Genomic DNA, 15,843 nt, shown 5'->3' on the forward strand with positions numbered 1-15,843 from the left:
ATTTCTTGCTATATCTATTTATTGCTTTTATTCCTTATTCGTAGTTTTGTCTCTTTTGCTTTCCTATATTTTTGGTTTTAAATGATACACTTCTTTCATATTACATTTCTCATATTTTTAAATTATCTACATTTATTTATTTTTTACCTTTAAAAGTGTGTATTATAAAATTTTAATAGAAATTGAAAACTAATCCATGTCTAATTTTAAGTTAAAATAATTTGAGTGTTGTAAAACAACAAATAACTTCTTATTTTACAAAAGGAAAGGAAACTCATGCATTACCTGCTGATTAACTTTGAGTAAAATGTAAGTTAATTTTACTTAATTTTCTCATCCATAGGCTTCCTTACTTTACTATGTTGACTCAAGTCTCTAAGCCAAATTGTTTTATTTCTCTGTTTGCTTTATAGCATTGTTACAAAGGACTTTTTGTTCATACCCTATAATTTGTCACATTTGCTTACATTTTGTTCACTTGTCTGATTTTTTGTTTGGTTTGGTTTATTAAATCTTCTCATACTGCTATTTCCTGAAAATTGAATCTAGGACCTCAAACATGTTTTTGTAACTATTTTTCTCCATCACTGGGATTCCTGGATCTTTGGATTTTGTTGTTTAGAATTAGTCTGGTGAAATTCCTAGTCAAAATTGCTTACATTAATCCTTTTTATTTTCTTCTTTTCTTGAATTATGAATGTGTGAACACTATTCTACCATCTGAGGTTACATCTTTATATTTGGGAATTTTCTTTTTTTTTAAGTTTTGCAAGGATTTTTGCTGTTGTTGTTTATAGATTTTCATAACAGAAACTTTTTTCACCAGCAAAACCAAATGATTGATCAATGCATTCTGAATTTCTACCATACTAATATTAATTTCTGATATTGCATTTGGATTTTTGAAGCTTCCATTCTTCCATTCCATTTTTATTTTATATTTTTTGCCCCTAATACCATTTTTGATTACTCACATTTTGTTATTCCTGGTATGGAACCACTGACTTTTTTATTCTGTATCTAGAACTTCTTTGGTTTCTTTCCTTTATTTAATCTTAATTAACTATTTGGCACAATCTAGAATCAGTGGAAGTTGTAGAGTTTCCCTGAAGCTGTGTGACCCCAAATAAACACACAAAGACTTATGTTAATTATGGACCTGTTGGCCTATGACTAGGGCTTCCTATTGGCTAGCTCTGTCTTAACTATTAATTCATTTCTATTAATCTATGTATTTTCACATGGTCTTGCCTTACCTGAAAATGCCTGATGCATGCTCTCTTCCCAGGCGCACATGGTGATTCCATTCAAGTACCTTTCCCAGAATATGCCTCATCTCCTAGCCCTGACTATAATTCTGCCTCATTGTCTGAACAATATTTTATTCATTAACCAATAAGAGAAACATGTATACAGAAGGATGACCTCTATCAATTGGAGAGAAGTAATCAACTGAGAAATTACTTAGAACAGAATGACCTGTGGATGTGTGTGTGTGGGTTAATTAATGCAATCAGCTGTGTGCCATCCTTGGCCTGTGCAACAACTCTTGGACCTGGCCTGTATAAAAAGGCTGAATAAGTATGATCTTAAGTAAAACAGCAAACAACATTCACTCATAGTTTCTTTTTCATTTTCTTGCTTGAGTTCCTGCTCAATAATCTACTATGACCTAGTAAATAAGATTAAATGAATGTGTTTCCTAAATTATTTTAAATCTGAGTGTTTTGTTACAGCAACAGAAAGGAAACTAGAAACTAATATTAAAAGGTGGTATTAAATTAGACTAACTTCCCCATGTTCCAGATAGATGAGTTCCTGATTCCTAAAATTTTAATTTACTTATTATTGGAAAGAACATCATGCTACCTATTTTCTGAATTGCTCTTTTATTTTTTTAAACGTGTGACAGGCATTCATCACTTATCATATGAAAAATTGCTGCCTGTTGGTCTGGCTTGGTTCATGTCTACTTGATAAAAGGTGTAGTCATCAGAGAAAATTCCTACAAAATGTCAGGTCATAGAAAGTCTGGTGTGTTCCTGGGTTCTAAAAAAAAAAAAAAAAGCAGGCTGACTGTGTCCTTTGCCTTATAGAAGTTTTCCAGTTTCATGGGGTCCCACTTATTAAATGTTGATCTTAGTGCCTCTGCTCTTGATCTTCTATTCAAGAAATTATATCCTGTGATTATATTTTACTATTATAAGAGTTCAGGCATGTAGATTTAATAAAGTTACAATTTCCTCCTTGTATTTCTTATTTTGATTTTTATTTGTAATGTTATTTTATAATATGCTAACCATTTGATTGTCTACTTTAGTATATCTGTCTCTCCTTTATGGCTGTGTAGCATGCTTTAATTGATTTTTACATATAATTGATTAGTCACTTTAATAATCATTGAACATAGTTATGTGTATATGTTTTATTGTATGCATACATATGGGTGCAGATATAAGATATATACATGCACACAACCACAACCACACACAACCACAACCACACACACACACACACAATATATATATATATATATATATATATATATATATATATATATCGTTTAAAGGAGATATTTCTTCCTTAAAGGGATGATATAGTGAGCTTATTTTCATACTATATACAGAATTACTTTCTGGATGATTTAATTAACATTTAAGTAATGTAACACTTTCATTGTGCAAAGAAATTGCTTTAATCGTCCTTTCCTTGATAATGAAAAAGTGCTTCACCCTGTTGTAAAACTTTTGAAGTGTTTTGAACAATTTTGGATCTCTGAACTCTTTGAACAGACTTTTCAGAAGGCTAATTTTTAAGCATAGCTTCCCAATCCACTTTCATGTCTAACCCTGCCAAAATCCTCATAAACCTTCTTTAAATTTAGGTCCCTAATTCATGCTTTTGTTTACATGTCCTTGTGTCCCATGTTATATTATATGTTGTCCTCTATATTAATTTATAGATTTGTTTGTGGACTTCACTGTATAACCATTGTCTATCTTATACAATAAGACTGTAACACCTGAGAGATAATCTTTTCTATTTATCCTATTAAAAATCAGTGGTCTGATATCTCTAATTTATGTTTAGGTGAATAAACAAATAGAACCATTTAACCCTCAACCAGTAAGAAACAAATTTTGAAATCCTCAATTTCTAATGAGTAGCTGTTTGAACACCTGAAATTATATTATTCTACTCTAAAGCAACCAATGTGGTAGAGTAAATCGATGAAAGGAAAGCTGAAAGTGTTGGCTGAAGGAAGGATGTTAGAGGTAGGGCTGTTCACTCAATGATGCCTTCTGGATTCTGAGAAGCCAAAGGAAAAGATAGGGCTGAACGTTTGGGTTAGGTCAGTGATAGTTCTCACCTGCCTATTGTTGAGGCCCTATGCAAAATCCCTATATCAAAAATAAATTTCAATAAATAAATAAATTATAAGGTAGGAAGGAAAAGACAGAGAGAAAAGATTTCAAGACAAATTCTAACATCTATTTGCCATTTGAAATTTCAAGGAAAACTGAAAAACCACAGATGTCAGGTTTCCAAAAAGTAGTGTAAATCTCTTATCTGTCATCCTGTGAACCCTACACATTAGCTGAGAATTGTATCTTTCTTTAATCTAACTTATACAAAATACAGCATTTTCACTGCAATTATTTTCTTGAAATACACAGCTGACACTAACTTAGAGATCACATGGAAGTTATGCTGTTACCACCTGTTCCCAGTGCTAAGACTGCAGTTGTGATCCACTGTGGCAGTTTCTGCAGTAATAGCAAAGGGGCATAGGGCTTCCTGTACACCAGGGAAGCATGTTACTGCTGCTTTCATTGCCTTTTAGTGGTTGGTTTCTTCTGAGTCTTAATTTTCTCAGCTGAGAATTTAGGCAGTGACTTAAAATAAAAAAATAATGTCAGGACACATTTTAAAGACTACATTGAGAATAATTGAAATAAAAGAAAAGAAAAAGAAAACTAAATAATGTACTGTATCTTAGTTTCAATATTTATTTGCTAATAAAATAGAGGCAGATAGAGAAAAATAAAAATAGAGGAAGGAAAAAAGATCATATGTATAAAAATGGATTAGTCCACAGTAGTTAAACCGGTAATTTAAAAATGATAGTTTATAGGAAAAGGAGAAAGCTTCATCTTTTACTGCTATTTCCTTTGTGCTTTTCCCTTGCAAATTGAAATTAGTAGCCTTTGATACAAAGTCCTAAAAACTTGTCATTAAGACAAAAGTTCCACAAATACATAATTCACACATGTGTCTAATATACTTACAAAAGGCTAATAAATAATTTATTAGCAAGTTTTATTCATCTTAAGACACTGACCTTTCTTTACAAAGATAACTGCAGTTGCCTGCAGCAAGGAGAAACACCTTTGGTGACTTTTTTTCTTCTTTCTTTATAACTGAGGGAATAGGTCTAGAAACTCTATTGCTAAAATGAAGTGTCAGCCAAGTTCTTAAATGTGTACAAACTGACATTTTGCCTTTTAAATATTCAGTCTTTTGAAGTGTACTCATCCTCCCTAATGTGTAACTGTTACCAATGGTGGGGGAAATAGACACAAAAATAAAGAGAAGCTTTTATACACATGGTTGGAAATCTTAATGTATTGTCTCAGATCAATCAAACACTAAGCATAAGAGCTCAGTTTGAGCATGAGAATTTTTATGATAATTTTTTTCTTTCCACTTTCTTTCATGACTGGGTAATAGAAGGCTGCAGGTAATGTTTGTGTTGTAAAATTGAGGCCAGTAATTTAATCCCCCCATAAAATTCACTCACAATTACAATAGCACTGAAATGGTACATAAATGAGTTCTTCATAAAGCAGAAAAGAAAAACGGTTCAACAGTGAAGCTTTTTAATGATGGGCACTAAAGCAATGCTGCTGATTAGATCCTTTGCTAATTACCTTCTGTTACTTGGATGGGATGTATTTCAGCCAAGCAAACTCATCTATTCATCAATAGGGTCTATATTAGTAGTGAGATAAAAACGTTTGAATTTGGAGTTGAAAAGTATCTCTCTCAGGGTCATGTCACTCGAATCTCTACTTGTCAGCAAATGGAATCATGCACCACACAAAATGTGTCTCTGCTGATATGCAGTTCCAGAGTATCAGTTGTGTATGAAATGCTGTTTAGGCTGCAAAACGGATGTCTGAGCAGATCCTCAAATAGTAAAACAATTCTGAGACTGGAAGTGAAAGTGCAGGGACGTTGAGACAAAGACAGTATAAGTACAGCAACAGTTGAGAACCTAGGCCACGATCTGTGAGGTTCTTAGGTAAGAGTTAGCTGGCATGGATGATTTTAGGTAAACATATTGGGCTTTAGCATTGTGCTTTGTGTGAAAACTTGATCGATTTAATCAGAGCAATGGTGGCATGAAATTTAGCTTTAAAATGTCATCTGAGAGCTAAACAGACAACATAGTTACAGGGGTAAAAACTGAACTGGGAGCCACACTCTCAGTGTGTATGCAAGGGATAATTTTCTTAAAATTTACATACTGAAGATTTAACTAGAAATATGACTGTTGTTGGAAATGGAGACTTTAGGAATTAAGGGTGAATGAGTAACTTGAAGAAATGAGGAGTAGAATGAGTTTCTATATAATTTGAAGACATAATAGGAGGGGTTAGGAAAGCATACCAGAGGAAAGGAGGTAGGGAAATGCAAACACAAAGGGAGGGAGATTTCTGCATGTCAGAGAGAATTAACAAACATCATTTCTGTCATCTTGATCTTGCATATTCATCCTGGGACACTGGACCAATTCAAATATTTTGTGTTTTCAACCACTCTGTGATATTCTGTGATATCAGGGTATGGTAGGCCAGGGGGTTTGATAAAGCAAAGATGATTGCATATTCCTGTTTTGTGAGGAAAGTGGGTTAAATTATTGTGATTGAATCTCATATGATACATTATCAGTAAATAATTAGGACAGTGCTTTTTACCTGCTAAGGAATCCCACTTCTGAAAGACAAATGGCAGCATCAGGTGGATAGTTGTATCATCGTTGTTACTCAGAGGCAGATATTTGGGGAGGATTTCAGTTGGGGAGGGGAATGTGGAGTTCTCTTAACATGATAGTTTCTGTATCCAAAATGACAATGTAAAGAAATTGAAAAATGTCATGAAAAATTCAGAAAGATTTTATATATACATACATATATATGGAAATCACAATTTCTCCCTAAAAAGCAATAGAATTCTGCGTGGTTATTTTCAGGAACCAAAAGCATATTACTTTTAGGATGCATTTCAGTATGCAAACACATTCCTGCAAATTACAACCCAAATTTATTAAATGATAATCTCCTCCATGACTATGTTAGTCGGGGAGATTGTATTATTCCCCAAAGAAAGCAAAGGAACCAATTTCTATTAAAAGCTTATAGACCAGCCTGTTATGATTGAATATGTGATTGTGGAATCTGGACAAGGAAACAGACAATTAAAATAATATATGAACTATTTCTCAATACCACTGCAAACTGAATGTCTATATAGGCATAAAATCTCATTGCAGGCAGGGCGTGACAGAAGAAATATAGTACTTAACTACTCAATACTGTCTATACACTAAACCTCAGGACATATGAATATATTACCTATCATTTTAAAAGGAATTAAGGATACAAAATTAATTAAGGTTGCTAATAAGCTAACTTTTATATTTGGAGACATACAGGTTTATCTAAACATATGTAACATAGCTGTGGGATTCCTTCAAATGGAATTAGAGAGAAATAAAGGTTCAAAAGATCCTCTCCTGTCCGTTACCTTTGAAGCTTTGAAGCATCACGACAAATGCATGAAACATTTTGAAGCTTGGAAAGACAAATGGACTGTTTATCCTAGAACCTATACAGAGAACATATGTCTTCTACAGTTTGATTTTTGCTCAAGGTGACTATGGTCAGACTCTTTATCTGTAGGAATGTAATTTTAGTGTCTTAAGATGCTGAGCTTATATCAGTTTCCTGTAATATTAATATGAATTTCATAGAAGGACCTAGTAATGATCTCAGTCTCCAGGAGGAATTCCTGTAGTAAATAGCACTCAGTTTGAAGAGTGAATGATGTATGGGAGCTATTTGTGGAAAACCTGATCTAGAAAAAGGACAATGCTTACAAAAATATAAAGGTAATAAGTACATACACAGTCTGGAGCCCAGTGAAAGATTTCCTTGCATAAACACTTGGCAAAATTTAAAAATAGGGAAAAGATTAAGTTTACAATTTTTATCAAGTTTTTTTAAAAGGAGAAATTATTACAAATGACCCAGGCATGATCTGGGAATACATCTTGATGGTACAGTACTTTCTTAGCAAGAGAAAATTTATGTATCAAACTGGTTCAGAAAACATCAATCATGGAGCTGGATGATATAAATGCAACTCTGGTACTGTACAACAAAACTATTTTCTAGAGCAATTAAAGCAGGGGACTAGAAGTAAAAGAAAAAAGTTACATAATCTCATCAGTCACAATTGGGAAGACTTGGGAAAGTTTATTGGCTGAAGACAGGCAGAATTGGACACAGTGTGGCATAAATAGTGCCTATAAGAAGTGGATGTCCTAGAGGAAAAGAAAACGACAATGTTGATCAACTAGAAAACTTGAAGAAGTGTTCTGGGAGAATCTGACATAATATTTAATATGGAAATTAAATAAATGAAGTCAAGAACTAGAAAAAATATGCTAATAAAAACAGAAAAGAAATTCTCCATCATAGTGAAATCCTATTTAGCACATTGATTTATTTCAGAGTTTCCAAATAACTACAATTACATCATTTAATTTGAAATGCTAACCCATTAAATAAAAAATATAATGTGATTGTGAGATAGTATACTCACAGTATCATAATTGTGCATGACTTTATTTATGAGAAAAATAAATGAATGGAAAAATAATGTGGTTTAAATGGAGCTAATGTCTTAAATAACATAAGATATGTGAAGTGCCACCTTATTGTAGAAATGGGTGAAGCAGAGTCTGCTATACTTACTCTAGTTACAAAGGAAAAAAATTAGACAATTGAACACACACGAAACTTAAAACATGATATACTATTAAAATGTGGGCTAATGCCAATATGTCTATGGTGGAGATTAGTTAGTGTTGCTTCTTAATGAGGGCTGCACATGTCATGGGAGAGTCTCAAAGGTGGAGACATATAACAGGCAAAAACCATTGCAAAACCAGCATTACTCTCCTTCCCATTGCCAATAGGAAAAAAAATGCTCATATCAAAGATCTTTCAGAAAGTAAAACAAGTTTAATCTGTGGGACAGAGTTCCATACTGAGGCTGGACTCCAAAGCTAGATTTCACATATTTGTAAAGGGAAATAACACACATGTAACTCAATAAAGTCTGTAAACTGATAGTCAGTAGTTTCCAAAGCAAGACTTTCTGTGATTTTTGTTGTTGTTGTTGTTAGAGAGCAGAGTCACTGGTTTTCTGGCATAAACAGTGCTCACCTATGGGTATCAGTTGCATGAGTCACTCATTTGCCTTCACTTCATGAGCTTACTGGCATGATATACACAAATGTGAGACTCCAGACTTACTACAAGCTCTGTCTATAAATGTAGGTCCCTTTATGATCATGTATTCCTAAATGCGTGGTAGAGATAAGAAAATAAAATAATATGGATTGTGACAATGAAGTTAATTCTGTGCAAAGAAAGGAAGTAATCATGTGTGAAAATAATAAACTAGTCATTAAATGCAAGCTTCAATGGTAAACAATTTAATTTTAACCAAGAATGTGCAGCAGTTTTTTTTTTACATTTAACATGAAATGTAATAAAAAATACACAGTAGAAAGAAATGTGGGATTTCTTGCCTTGGAACATACAAAATAGTGGAAAAAATGAAGAAAAGGGCATGCATGCAATGATACCTGGAAGAAGTAATGAATAAATTTTGTAAATGAGTAGTCAATGTGCCTTACAAGGAGCATAGAATAGGAAATGATGAATATTGCTAAATATTGAATAAACTCTTTACTAAGTAATTTTTTAAGGACTCATAACATGTTCATTTACTTTGGAAATAAATTGTATATCCACTAAGTATTGGTATGGAGAGAAACATTGACAAATTTTGAAATGTAGAAATCAGTTATATTATTAATACATATTACTTGATCCTGGATAACTTGGTAGTGTCTTGCAAACTGAATCACATAACAACGCTGGAATAAAAAATAAAATTTATTATTATATATAATAAAAGAATTGACAAATTTCTCCCTCATACCCTCAATTCATTTCACCTCTTCCCATATTTCCTTCATTGTCGTTCTTCTCAGTCCTTCTTTTTCTATGTTTGCTCTCTATTTTGTTTAAATGCACATAAAATATAGATATGTACAACTCCTGCTACAGAGGGTTATTTCATAAATTAAATTACCAGTTCATACTATATAAGCTATATTCTACTGATGCTTTCAAAAAGGTACAGTTTCCTTAACATCATTCAAACATAAGTGAATGATCCTTTTGGACCTGATCAAAAACCAAGTTTAAAATGTTTTGCCTGTGGCATGAAAAGGATCACTCCTGCCAACAAGATAAGTGACAAAAACTTTGATATGACTTTGGAGAAAATATTATTTTACTAGTGTGCTCTTCAATAGGAATATTTTTCTCTGACAGAAATCCTGAGCCCCATTGTGAGTCATAGTACTCTTTAAAGAAGAAGAAATTGGAACACAGTGCTTGAAGAAAGATTCTACTGTATCAATGCAAACTGAACAAAGTACAAAAATATTTCTGTACTAGGTTGATTAATTTCTGGAAACTACTGCTTTATTTGTGCCTTGTAGAATATCACCATTCCAAATCACTCCTCCTTGGTCAACTGAATGTGTCTGTAATCTCATTACATACAGAGGAACAGACTAAACTGAGGAATTGAAAAAAGTATATTTATTTCTAGGAGAAAAGAACAGATGTATTCTAACTTAATTCATGGAAAAAATGCTTCTTCTATACAGGTTAGAATAATCATTAAACAATTCATAGTTTTAACAGAACTCAATTTTAAAAGTTTAGCTTTGAAATTGTGTAATCCTAGATATTGGAGATAGTGTGAAGAATAAAACAATGATATAGTACTAATGCGTCAGAATAAAATTATGCCTATGTACCGTGAATGATAAACTATAATAAGATCTTGATTTTATAAGTGTAGTATACTTGGTGTTTTACACATTGATAGTAGTCTCTCTCTCTCTCTCTCTCTCTCTCTCTCTCTCTCTCTCTCTCTCTCTGTGTGTGTGTGTGTGTGTGTGTGTGTGTGTTTGTGTGTGTGTGTGTGTGTTTTCTCTGCATGTATGCATGTTTGTGTTCCCTTCAAAAGCTTAAAACAGAATGAGGATGTTCTTTGTTTCTTACTTTCTAATCTCATTCTTTATACATTTCTTTCACTCTTTATTCTGTCTTCTCTTGGATTCAGTATACAGTTTTCAAACAGCTGCTCCATTCTAAAAGTGAAATCCTGAAGCCAACAGTAGACAGTTTTTGGTAACTTAAATGTCCTGCTCCATCTAGTGAATGTCAGAGTCAACCTTACTCCCATTTAGTCTGATACAAACACTGAAAATTGTCATTGCATGTTTTAAAACTTTCAATAATACCTGGGTATTCAAAACCAAATTTACATACAACAATGCATTAGCATTCTCATGGGTTCATTCCAACATGAACACTAAATACCGAGTAGGAATTGTGAATGAACAATGATGTGGACGGAGATACTGCCATAGAGTTAATGCTTAAGTGTGAGGAAAAAAGTAAATAATATAAATTGGTATCATGGCTTCTCACATATCCCCCAATTATCCCCACTAAAATATAATTTTTTGACATGTGTATAAATGCATTTAAGTAAGTGTATATAATAATGGTTTCCCCTTCAACCTGGATCACCCTGCCTTCCTCCTTGCATGTCTAGCACCCCAACATTTTCATTTTTATAGCAGCAATGTATTGCTATCCTCCTTTCTAGGGATCATTATTTGTTTCTTCTCTCCACTGAGCCCTTTCTACTTTCCTTGCTTCTACAGTTTTCCTGGATATATACTCAAATCTAAGGATTCAGTTCTAGTATCCACAAATAAGAGATGGCATGTGGCATTTTTCCTTCCAGGTCTTGGTTACTGCATTCAGTACAATATTTTTTAAAGTCCTATTCATTTACCTGTGAATTTCCTGATTTCATTTACTGACTAATAAAATTACAGCATGCACATGCATTACATTATCATCATTCTTCAGTTGAATGGTATCTCTACTGCTCTCTTTCCTAATTTTTTTTATTTTAATTAGAAAGAAAATTGTTTTACATGTCAATCCTAGACAGGATTTCTTTGTATTGCTTTGGAGCCTGTCCTGGAACTTGCTCTGTAGAACAGGCTGGCCTCAAATTCACAGAGATCTGCTTACCTCTGCCTCCTGAGTGATGGGATTAAATGCATGAACCACCAACGCCCGGATGTTTCCTAAAATTTTTAAATAGAGAAGAAATGAGCATGGTTGAGCAAGTATTTCTATAGTAATCTTGCAAGGTCTTTAAGTACATGCTCAGAAGTAGTTTCAATGGGTCAAATTGCTGATCTATTTTTATCTTTTTTAAAGATACTCCAAAAACAATTTCCACAATTACTTCAACATTGACATCCACACCACTGTAGGTCATTTAGGGAAGACACAGCTGAAATATATTAAGGGCTTGCATCCAGTCAGACCTAAAGGTCACAACCAGCTTCCAGGTAGAGACTTAAACATTTACTACATCAGATACACAGAATGCAACCATGAATACATGTGTGATCCTGGAAACAGTATCATCTTTACTAAAATTCTCAGATGACATTGCCATTTTTGGCAAGCTGTTGTTGCGGGCTTTTGTAAACCCTGAAGCACAGAAACTTTGAAACAGCAAGTGGTTTCCAGTTTATTGTGATAATTTTGTGGTGCTATTGCTATTTTACTTTTTGTAAAAATCAATAATAATGTACCTGAAATGAATTGACACTGATTTGGGAGGAATATTGTATGGATTGAAACATCAGCCATTGACTTTACTTTAGAAGGTATATTTTTATACTATAACGAATAATTTAAATTTCACTCTTGGTGCAGTGGTCAGGCATTGAATCTATTTGATCTTGTACAAAATAAAATAAAAAAAACTTGTGTTTACCTGCTTAAGGAGCAAATAACATCTGATTAAGCATGATTTTTTGAGACAGGGTCTCTCTAAATAATCAAGTCTGTCCTGGAGCTCATTATGAATACCAAGCTGGCTTTGAATTCATAGAAATGAATGTGCTGCTCCCTCCCAAGTGCAGCAATTAGTGATGTTTGCCAAAACACTCACCATGGTTGACAATATTTCAAAAGTTATAAAAAAATCAGTAATACCCAGGAGCTACAACATCTGTCTGAACTTCAGTAGGCATTAGTAGCTCTGAAAGAAAGTATGGAACTGATCTTAGAAAATTCCCCAGGTTGCATATAGATGAAGAAGAAGGATATTGTGATAATAGAAACATCCAGTCATTATAGATACCAGAATGAATGGGGTTTTTATTAAAAAATAGTTATGTTTTGATTAGAACAGTAAGTCCATAAGAAGAAGTAAAGACAATCTTGACTAAGAAGCAATTGACTTTGAGCACCATATCAGGAAAAAAACACCATTGAAATTGGAGAGTGTGAATCTGGGGCTGAGAAATTCATGTTACGAGTAATGAGCCTCCCTGGGAGCTTCCTTATGGAAGTTTTTACAACTGTAGCAGAAAGATCAAGGAAAGTACTTTTATCATTCACACTCAGACATAAAGACTGAATTTATTAAAGGAATGAATTCACTATGAAAACGGATTATCTGCATCACATTATGGAGTACCAATTGTAGTGAGCTACCCCAGAAGACTGGTGTTACTTTAAACTTGTAGACAATAAACATACATCATTCCCTAAATTATACACATTTTCATGGGGTAAAAATCAAATCATAAATATTTAGTTTCCCCTATAAATCAGCTCACTAGTTCCAATCATGTTTAGCTTTTGAGGTCTGGAATAGTCTGTAAGTATGGCTCTGCAATAAACACTGTCTTCATGAACTGGGCTCAAAGGCAAAGGGATTAATGAAGTAAGGGGAAGTGTCGTGAAGTTTATAAGTAAAATCTTGAATGCAAAAATGCTTGACTTATTTTGAGGACAACAAAAATGAAATTACACATATAAGCAAACAAAAGCAAAATTTCAAATCTTTGATGAGATGCCTACCAAAGTTTATGGAATTCTTCATAGAATGTAGAAACCTTCCCTTCATGAGTCCAGTATTGTTTAGTCAGAAAACCTATTGAGATATAAAAACAGCATTCTAAAATATGACATTCTGATAAGCTACCTCATCCTAATCAGTGATCAGATGCCCAAGAAACTCTCCTCTTGAGAAAACAGGCTGGGACAGAGAAGGCAAGTGCTAACAAGACATTGCTTGTGAATATGATGGCATACTCCTGCCTGGTAGCAGTTTTGCTACCCAGCACATAAAGAAAACAATTATGACAGCCAATGGAGTACAGATTTCAGTTTGTATTTAGAAAAGTCCAAGCTTTACAACCCCAAAAGAGAAAATCTTTAGTGTGGTTTAATGAAGGTTCATTAAGTGGATTTAAAAGGACAAAATATAGGATGTTTTTGAAAACTTAGACTCTTTCAATCTTGAATAATTTGCTAAAAGTTTAACTCCTTGTAGTAAAATCTGGTTTAGTGCAGCGACATAAAACATTGCATACCAACATTGAGCTAAATATTATTACCTTAAGTATAGTATTTAGTTTTTGCTCAATTTTAATGCTATATAATATTCACAGAACTCCTATGATCAAAATATGGAGGCTTTTTTAAAAATAAGAAATCAGTTCAGTGCCTTCCATGTTGTGTTGAATTTAAACCTATTTGTAAAATGTAAATTAAAAATCCCATTTAAATCTTACCAATGATGGATGATTCTTTCTTATATGTTGGTACATATGATGTAAATTTCATATATAGTTATATATGTGATATATATATATATATTGTATCTCCAACTAGTACAATGTTCCATTTGTTGTGCAAACTTTGAGGGTAATCTCTTTTCTTTGCTTTATGCATTATAATAACTAATATACCAGAAGAATAAGACCCTGATAAATATCCCCTTTTGAATTAAAAATATTTAGTGTTGGTTTTCAACTTATATTTTTGAGTATTTGCCTCATGATTTGTGTTCAAGTTGAATGTGGAACTGAGTGCCAAAAGACTAAGGATCAGATATTTTATTTTAGCTTTTCAAATAAGTAGTTACTCTCTCACTATTGACCTTTCCCAATGAATTATTAATCTTCAATAATTAAGTTTTATTTGTACACATGCCAAGTAAACTTTGAGAAATGCTAAGCATCTCAGATAAATAGCCATAATCCCTATGGTTTGAATATGTCAGAAAAGAATTCATGTGTGCAGCCTGACTCTTACAGTTGGTTCTTTCAACTTTCATTTTGTATTTTTTCATTTTTTATTGACATATTACGTCCACACCTTTTAACATTCACTGCTGGTCACACAACAATACCTTTATAAAATGAAATGATTATCTTTTCTCTCCCATTATTTAGTTGACTATCATTTATTTCATAAGCTATGTTTGATAGGCATATTGATGATAATGGATCCATGTCCCGCGCAATCGCCTCGCCAGCAAGAACCACACAGGACATTCGGATCCTTCTGCAGTAAAGCTTTATGCGTCTTGAGAGAGAGAGAGCATAAGCTTACAAAAGCGGAGACCCCGAGCCAAGAATCCCGTCCCCTTATAAAGGCTCACAAGCTCTGAGCGATGCGTGTACAGCTGGGATAGGTGCATGACTCGTCACCCTATAAGACGCCATGGAATAGGCGGGGCTAGGCAGTGGAAAAACACTGGGCACATGTATACCAACGTTGTTTACTTGATCCGGCAGCGGATGTCAGCGCCATCTTTAATGGCGAATGTGAGTGCGACTCCTCACAGATCCAAGTCCCTAGTAGTTCCGCATTTCTATAAGCACATTTGATGATTCAAAAAAGAGAAATAAATTTTCAGATTATTTTAATATTTGTTTATATATGTCAAAGTACCTACCTAACATCACATGATTTTGTGGGGGAACTGTCATTTTAATCTGTGTGCAAAGTTGTGTAAAGTTCAAACCCATGTGAACATTTCCCTATCTTCACTATTTATTTCTTTGTGGGGGAAACATTAACAGTCTCTCTTCTTGAAGTTTTTTGAAATATTCACTGTCCTCTCATTTTCCAGAGATGTGAAAAAAAGTTTTGGGATTTATTTATCCTACCTAACTGTAATTTACTTTTGTTGACCAATTTTTATCATTCCTTCCTTGTCACTACTTTCTTCAGTACCTAGGAACTACCACTCCCAATAACTATACCATCAACATATTGTTTTTTTTTCTGCAGAAGTTAGAGCAGTTAGTAGCTGTCTTTCTACGTTTGACATTTTTAAATACAATAATCTTCACTTCCTTGTACATTGCAACAAGTTAAATATTTGCATTTTTATGGCTACATGGTTATTCTATTGTGTTCTCTCGTGTGTGTGTGTGTGTGTGTGTGTGTGTGTGTGTGTCTGTACATATAAGTACTTTTTATATCCATCAGTTAGAGCCAAAATTGTTTCTGACTCTACAGTGTTATGAATTCTGTGGAAATGTACATGAACATGTGGATACACTTT

The sequence above is a fragment of the Cricetulus griseus genome, chromosome 3, assembly GCF_003668045.3.
Source record: "Cricetulus griseus strain 17A/GY chromosome 3, alternate assembly CriGri-PICRH-1.0, whole genome shotgun sequence".
Classification (NCBI taxonomy): Eukaryota; Metazoa; Chordata; class Mammalia; order Rodentia; family Cricetidae; genus Cricetulus; species Cricetulus griseus.